The sequence below is a fragment of the Musca autumnalis genome, unplaced genomic scaffold, assembly GCF_047663935.1.
Source record: "Musca autumnalis isolate F117 unplaced genomic scaffold, ASM4766393v1 scaffold_1, whole genome shotgun sequence".
Taxonomy (NCBI): Eukaryota; Metazoa; Arthropoda; class Insecta; order Diptera; family Muscidae; genus Musca; species Musca autumnalis.
Genome location: NW_027411644.1, coordinates 303,093,026 through 303,102,304, shown reverse-complemented (window position 1 = coordinate 303,102,304; position 9,279 = coordinate 303,093,026). Strand labels below are relative to the sequence as shown.

General features: G+C 37.9%; 1 protein-coding gene across 1 annotated transcript in view; it reads left to right on the top strand.

Annotated features, from left to right (window-relative positions):
• The window catches only part of LOC141389852 (uncharacterized), a 420,257-nt gene that overhangs the window by 272,729 nt on the left and 138,249 nt on the right, over positions 1-9,279 (top strand). The window lies entirely within an intron of this gene.

Below are 9,279 nucleotides of genomic sequence, written 5' to 3'. Positions count from 1 at the left end.
CGCATAGCTAGAGGGGAGGGCTAAATGAACCAACCATACGAATAATACAACCAGGATTATGCTCCTGTTTTATTGTCCTCATTGCTGTTTGGCTGTTTCGTTAGTTCTGTTGTTGTTGTTGCCATTGTAGAGTAAAGTAACAATCCATGTATATAAAAAAATTGTTATACATGTGAACTACTTAAGTGTATGTGGTGCACGTGTGTGCGTGTGCAACTAACTCATACTCAGGCTCTTGTTAAAATATGAAGAATATCATTGAGAAGAATACGTCCATATAAAAACAATTTAAATATGGAAGTGAGGGTAACATGGAGCTGGCAGCAGCAATGTATAAATGGATATACATATGAATGAACGACCGAACAAAGCATAGAAATGGATAAATGTTTTGCATTTACCAGACAATAAGGCAAGTCGTATGACTCGATGTCAGCCAGACTTGCCGATGATCATTGATGCTCTCTGACTGACTGCTTGGCTGTCACGCACGCAATTGAAAAACTTTTCAAATTCATTTTGTATATTATTTTTGTGTACTGTATATAAATGTAGTTGGTTAACGCATACATTAGTGTTTATGCAAATAGCATTACTAAAAGATGTATGAACAAAGGATACTATATATGTGCATACGCACAGACAGACTATTCACGTTGGCGACGACGTTTTTCGGTAATTTATTAATTGCTGCGGACCTCAGCAAAAATACACATTACAAAACCATTTACAAACCCATTATTTTAACAAGTGGTTACCTAGGCTTGCTTTAAATTTAAGATTGAATGAATCCGATATGTTGGACTATCTTGAAGACAAGTAAAAAAGTATCAGTCGGCTTTGCCAACACAGCTATACCCTCAGTATATGTGGATTGAAACAGTTTTTTTTTTTCCAATAAAAACTTATGCATTTAGGGGCTTTTCAAAATTTTGGGCGTATTAACCGACAAAAATATGGATTGGATTAAAACTCACAAATTTTCGGAGGATATCTATAGATAGGACATTTGTACCATACTTGCCTAAGAAAAACATAATATCGTTGTTAAAAGGGCCACTAGGAAAACCATCTGTAAAAATTTCCAAAGGTTCCTCGAAAAGACCTTTAACCACACAAAAATGTTGAACATTGGTACCAAGGATTGTACCGATAGGGCCTACATTTGGGGATCAAAAGTTTGGACCAAATAGTTTCCTCCGTTAATGAGATATCGCGTGTACCATTGTAGCGAATATTTTCTAACTATTCTGGGAGAGGTACCGAAAGGAGTGGACCTATAAGCACCAGCTTCAAATATTCACCTAATATTTGAAGAAATATTACGATACCCAAAGTGAGGACGAACGCAATATTCGGTTCGAGCTCTCCAGCAACTACATACGGTGCCATAGGGTTTTTTTTTTACAACTTTCAGACTGTTTACTCAAGAAGTATGGACTTGCCCCCGAAATAACTTTTACTGTCGTAATTGAGGCAGCGAATGCAAGTTGCTTCAACAGAAATCAAAATGATTCGAAAGCAGGCCTTAAAGTGAATATATCTGAAATTTGTGTGGGAGGTACCCGAAGAAGTGGACAAATATAGTCCATATTCGAACCTGATCTACATCTGGTATCATGCGCACAATTTTTCCGAACATTTTTTAACTTTTGTGGGGGAGGTACCTGAATGAGTGGACCGATATAACCCATCTTCGAACTTAAACAAAGTATGGACCAAATCGGTTACTCCCTTCAAGAGTTGTAGTGCGCACAAATTTTCCGAACATTTTCGAACTTTTGTGGGGGAGGTACCTGAAGGAATGGACCGATATGGCTTATCTTCGAATTAAAACTATGTTTGGACAAAATATTACGAAGGCCAAATTTTGGACCGAATCGGCAGATATGTTCGAGAGTTATCTTGCGCTCCATCCACTATACACGGTGTCATAGGGTTTTTGTTTTGCAACTTTCAGGCTATTTTATCAGGAAGTATGGACTTGCCCCTGATGAAACTTGTATTGCCGTATGGGGGGCAGTGAATACAAGTTGTTACAACAAAAATCGAAATGATTCGAGAGCAGGTCCTAAACTGAACTTTTTAAAATTTTGTGTGGGAGGTACCCGAAGGAGTGGACCGATTGAGTCCATATTGGGACCCCATTTAAGTCTGGTACAAATTTCACGATGTGCAAATTATGGACCAAATCGGTTACTCCCTTCTACTAAGTTTGGAAAAATTATTTAGAAAGGCAAATTTTGGACCGAATCGGTTTATCCGTTCGAGAGTTATCGTGAGCTCCAGCCAGACAGACGGACGGACATTGCTAAATCAACTCCAAATTGTCTGAAACACATTTCGTCCAAACATACATACAAACCATTATTTCGATGAGGCACATTTTGCACATATGAAAGTGTATATACTCTCGTTAGGATAAATGCTGAGGGTAAAAAATGGTGACATAAACGAGAAAAATATTTTTGAAGTTCTTTCCGTTGCAACAGCTGATGCATGTAGATTTTTTGTTTTCAGATAACTGTAACATTTTCTAACTTTGACTCAAATGAAGTAGCTACTGTCAACGATATACAATAATAAGTAAGAACGGCTTTATGTTCGGCCAGACCGATCTTGTTATACCCTCCACCACGAGTTATATTGAATGGAATGGAAATGGAACAATTACAATTTTCGTTTATGAAGAAGACTTACTACCAAATTTCAGATATTTAGGTAAAACAATGTGGTTAACCTTAAAAATACCGAAATTCGTACTGTTCCATGGGGGCTATATCAACATGTCTGGCGCAAAGTTTTTAGACTCAAAGAAGACTAAATACCAAATTCCTGATATTTCGGTAAAACTATCAAAATACCGAACATCAAGAGGTACGCTTCTATGGAGGATATAGGAACCCGTTAACTTATACTGATAATTCTCTTCTTGAATATTTTATAACCCCGTGGAATACTAAATAACAAATTTCAGTCTTTCGGTGGGATATTGACTTCACAACCTTCAGAATTACTAAAATCGAGGGGTACTGTTCTGTGGGGGCTATATCGAAATGTGGACCTATACCGACAAATTTTATATGGAACGTTTAATACCCCAAATGAACACCAAATACCAAACTTCAGCCAGTTGAGGCCACAACCTTCAAAGTACCGGAAATAGAGAGGTACCGTTCTATGCGGGCTATACTAAGGCGTAGACCTATACCGACAAATTTCATATGGAACGTTTAATACCCCAAATGAAGACCATTTCGGTAGATTATTGTGTCTACTTTCCACCTTCAAAATTCAGAAAATCGGGAGGTACCGTTCTATGGGGGTGTATGAAGGCGAGTGCCCACAAATTTCTGGGGAAATGTTTTACACACCCAACGAAGACTAAATACCAAATTCCAGCCATATCTGAGGAATATTAAGGCCAACACCTTCAAAACAAAACATGATGGCGTGGACCTATTGTAACGTGACCGTTTCATATATGTATTTATACATGCATCCATTACCATCAACCACCACTTCACAGTCAGTATAGTGTACAAATTTAACTTGGGGGTAATTAACGATAACCACCGTTTATAATAATTCTCATTCACTTCGTGTAACTACCCGAATATGTATTCTGGGTTTATTCACCGAAGTCGTCGATCACCAGCCGACAAAGTACGACTAGACGTGTGGCTCGTCCGCAGTCTCGTTACTCGTTAGCTACGATTCGAACACGCTCCTAGTAAGCTCCAAGTCTCTTAGCAAGCTCCAGTCTCTAAGCAAGCTCCAAGTCTCTTAGCAAGCTCCAGTCTCTTAGCAAGCTCCAAGCTCTTAGCAAGCTCCAAGCTCTTAGTAAGCTCCAAGCTCTTAGCAAGCTCCAGACTCTTAGCAAGCTCCAAGCTCTTAGTAAGCTCCAATCTCTTAGCAAGCTCCAGACTCTTAGCAAGCTCCAAGCTCTTAACAAGCTCAACGCTCTTAGCAAGCTCCAAGCTCTTAGCAAGCTCAACGCTCATAGCCAGCTCAATGCTCATAGCCAGCTCCTAAATATTTACCGACCTCTTTCCCCCACAGCAACCCGAATGCCATCGAGTCGAGTCATACACCCGACGACCGCCGAGCCGACAACCACCCGAAAGCATTACCGAACCACAACCGACAACTGCCGAGCTGACAGCCGCCCGATTGCCCAGAGCCGAGTCGTGTAGAGCCGAGTCAACCATTGCCGAGCCGAACGGTGCCGATTGCCCCGAGCCGACTGCAACCCGAGTTTTGTAGAGCCGAGTCCACCACTGCCAAGCCGAAAGTTACCGATTGCCCCGAGCCGACAGCAACCCGAGTCTTGTAGAACCGAGTCCACCACCGCCGAACCGAAAGTTACCGATTGCCCAGAGCCGACAGCAACCCGAGTCTTGTAGAGCCGAGCCACATCCGACAACTGCCGAGCCGAAAGCCACCCGATTGCCCCGAGCCGACAGCAACCCGAGTCTTGTAGAGCCGAGCCGAACGATTACCGAGCCACTGCCGATAATAATAACTAATATTGCATCCACTCTCCACACACATATATTATTCGTTCATCAAACACCAATAGTTAACAATAAAGATTAAACTTGCAAACACTCGTGTTTTACTTAAGGTTTGTGGGACCTTAGGCCGACCCTGGCAGCCTTTCAGCCTTTCAGCCATCCTGGGAGTAATATGAACTTCTATATCAAATTACAATGCTCAATCTTAAAAATTGCGAGCTGTATCTTCCCAGCAAAATGTTCAATGCCAAAGATGCCATTCAATCATGGGTGCAAGTGATCTGGCATGTCATCTTTTTAGCATCTTTATCGATGAATTTTATATGAGCGTGGTCCCCAAAAGATGCTATGAATTTTTGTATCCAAAGCATGTCATTTACACAAATGCTTTGACATGTCATTTTCACCAATGCTTTGGCATGTCATTTTCACCAACTCTTTGCAATGACATTTTCATTACGACGAGAGTTTTTACAACATTGGTTGTGATTTCGAGTCTCCGACAATATCAAGCCTATTGTAAATATTTAATCTTATATATCTAGAAAAATGTGTATAAAAACCCAAAATTGATCTCTATTCGATCGATGGAATGGGTTCAAATGCTGATGAAAAGATCGGATCTTTCACGACTTCCTTTGCATGGGTTCAAATGCTGATGAAAAGATCGGATCTTTCACGACTTCCTTTGCATTGGTTCAAATGCTAATGAAAATATCGGATCTTTCACGACTTCGTTTGAACCAATGCAAAAGATGCCATGAAATCACGTCATCGCATGGAACCCCTTCCTTCAAATTTTGCTGGGATGGAACCCCTTTCTTAAAATTTTTCTGGGTAATTAAAAAAATGAGGCGTTATGTTCGGGTCGAACTATACCCCTATACTAGGGCGGGGCGATTTGTATGGAAGGAAACAAACCTTAATGGGCCCTTCCTGTTTCTGATTCCTGGGATTGAACTGAGCACAAAGGTCCACTAGACCATAGATCTACCGCGAAAATCGAGCCTCCCGATTTTGACTTTAAGTTTTTTATCCACGTTTTTTGGACATTTTAGCATATAACGGCCAAACCATTGAGATTTTCGATCCAATATAAAAGCAAAAATTGTAGCCAAGACAGTGATTTAGAACTCTCTAATACATCGCAAAAGCATTGGAACGCTCCTTCAGGCAGTTTTGGCCTTGAGAAGGTGCAAACTATTCGGAAAATATCGATGAATGACATTGTGCTACAAAAGTTGACCAGAAAAATATTCAAGCGTTCTAATGCAAAATTGTATCGTGTTGGGATCCATGGACAACGTAAGTGCCTTTAGTTCGTTTGGGTCACTTCGTTTTGTTTTTTTATAACGGTAAAAGTAGTGAAAATCTGGCTTTCTTACATTTTCAAATTTAAACGGGCATATCTTATTTTTTTACAACGGATTTCTCTTGATCCATCTTCCTTTTAAAGGGGTGAATAATATCTTTCGAACAAGTTATTATTTTTTTAATCGGTTCACAAATGGCTATGTTATAGTGGTTTCTGTCTGAAACCCCCACAAAAAAACTATAACTGAATTTCTCATAATTTTCAAAAATATAATGTTTTTTTTTTGTTTTGTTCAATATTTATTTTGAAAATTGTGAGAAATTCAGTTATAGTTTTTTTGTGGGGGTTTTCAGACAGAAACCACTATTGAAATACTGAAAGTCTTGCGATATCAAGACTGGGATATACCATAACGTGGACCTGTATTTTTTAATCATATAGGTCCAAAATACTTTGGCTATACCAAACGTGGTCCGCTATGGTTTATTTTCAATTCTAAATATCCGAGGACTTATATTTTATACTGTGTAAAAAGTTAAAATTGTATCCTAAATATTGTGAGCTTACTCTACTGAATTTATATACTTTGTGTCAATATTTCATATAAAATCCACAACAAAACCTTAAAAAAGCTTCACGTAACACTACACACCATTTTCAGTTTTCATTATTTTTGGTGAAGCTAGGGTTCCTTCCTTCTTTTTAATTCAAAAACGTTTTAATGAAACAAGTTTCATGTAATATGGAAATGGTATCATGCCCTCTGAAAATGCATACTTATAAAACAATCCATGTATGCTCTTTAATTTACCTATACTGTATAAAACATAATTTCCAAATACAACTGAAACGTATTTCTCCAAAAGAAACAGCAACAACAACTCTGTCTGTAGCAGCAATAATAAAAAAAAAACTGAAACCTTAATATTTACACATACAATTTCAATTTGTATACAATTCACAAATCGTGGCCAACCAACCATTTAGTATAACCAGTCGTACATCCTCCCATCCATTGAAGAACAAAGCTCGTGAGCTCATTCCACTCTTAACAGTTTAAAGTTCGAAGGAAGTGCCTATCATGTGGTTTCATTTTGCGTCGCCGTCGTAGTTGTTATTTCACCCGTTTGTGTGGATTCGCTCTTCCTCTCTATTCAGTGTCAGTTGCTTGCCGAACTCTTTTGTTTAAAAATCTTATTGTTGCTGTTGCCTTTACTTCGGTTTGGGTTTTTTGTTTCTTTCTCCATAAAGATTGTGTTTTTTCCACTTGGCATCTACTGGCCAAATAATAATGGAGCCTAAGTCAGTCTCTTCATTTGCCTACAATGACAAAAATGGGAACGAAACATTCGCTCGTGTTACTACCACTGTCACCAACATCTTCATACACACAATATCCACTGCTGCGGATATATGTATACTTGAGATGGCCCCCAAGTTGGTCGTTACTTGCTGGTGTTTCTGTTGCCATTCTTTTAAGATGTGTGTATTTGTATGTGCGCGTGTAGCTGTGTGTGCCTTAGTATCGCATTCATTGTTTCCATGTTTCTTTTGCCAAGGCAATGGGCATGGGCATAAGTGTGCGTCGTATATGTTTTTGTGGGCCATTCATTCATTGTACCATAATGCCAAGTACACCATTGAGTATGAGCGTTTCGTCGTAACCAACCAACCAACCAAAAACGTTTCTTGTGCCATCTGTCGTCTTTTTTGTTGCGTGATATGCCCGTGTTGTTTATTATGGCGGTTTTGAATATTTCTTTTTGTTGTTGCATTTGTATATATAGTACCAACATTGAGTGTGATTTTTTATACAAAATATCTTCTTTTTTATTGGATTTCTTTCTTTACTTTTGGTTTACTTGAAATTTGTACAGAAATGGGAGGTGGATACTTTCTTTCGTTTGAAACGTTCGTAAAATGTGAGAGTATTTTAATGTATAAATGTGTAGCAGAAATGTATGGAAACCTTCATACAAATACAACATTCTAACATTGGAGAGTTGCTACAACCGTTACAGTTCTTTTTTCAAAGAGTTATAAGTTTGTGCAGTCTGTATGTACATATGTACATATATACATACGTATACATACATATGTACGTATGTATGTGCGTACAAAATGTTTTTAAAATGTTGCTTGCAGGATACAATATTTTTTTACTCCTGAATAACCGTTACATTTATCAAACAGAACTTTTATTAGAAAAGATTGCAAATGCCAAAATATAACGCCATAGTGCCATTTATTGTGTAATTTTGGCTCTAGATCCGCCTTTTACCATACCAATATACTAGGTTAAAAGACATTTAAAATATTTTGAAAGAAGAACGTCCCACAATTACACTGATGTAAGACTTGTCACTGAAGCTCATAAAATAGCAGAGATATGTATGTTTTTATATTTTTTTTTCTCAAGAGCTACGTCTCACAGTGTTGCCGCTTCCATACAAAAGTGGACAAAAATAGAAGGAGTTGACCTAGGTTGATGAATTTTTGCACAAGTACTTGTAAGGGCATAGGAATGAAAAATTTCAACTTTGGTCCATATCGGTTCAGATTTGGATATAGCCCCCATATATATCTTTCTCCGATTTTGCTATAACTCGGTCAATTTTGATCGAATAGCCTTCAAATTTAATATGTAATATTTTTTTAGGCCCCTGAGTAGCTCTACCGATTTTCTTGGTAAATTTTGATCGAATAGCCAAATCTGAACCGATTTTTATGAAAATCGGTCAACCTATTCAGGGACCTAAGAAAATACCACATATCAAATTTGAAGGCTATTCGATTAAAATTGACGGAGTTATAGCAAAATCGGGGAAAGATATATATGGGGGCTATATCCAAATCTGAACCGATTTCTTTGAAAATCGGTATAGCTACTCAGGGGCCTAAGAAAATATTACATGTTAAATTTGAAGGCTAGTCATCAAAAATTGAGCGAATTATAGCAAAATCGGGGAAAGATATATATAGGGGCTATATCCAAATCTGAACCGATTTTTGCTAAAATCGGTAAAACTACTCAGGAGCCTATGAAAATAACACATACTAAATTTAAAGGCTATTCGATCAAAATTGAACGAGTTGTAGCAAAATTGCGAAAAGATATATATGGGGGCTATATAAAATCTGAACCGATATATCTCAGAAGGTTGCAGGATGGGCAGAATGTTTTTACACATTTTGATTTGGAAGATATGTCCAATTAACGGAAAACAGGAGCCAAGATGGCAATAGGTGGCAATCAAAAGATCTGCTCCACTAAATATTAAGAATTTTGAATTTTTTTTATCAAATTTAAATTTTGATTTCTTGAAAACGGTACATTGCCCATGTGCAGTTAATGTCAACTTTTTGTACTAAAACGTTATATTTATAGCCCACTCATCAAATCCCCATCCAAAACTTTTAGTATTATCAACAAATTTTTCAGAAAAT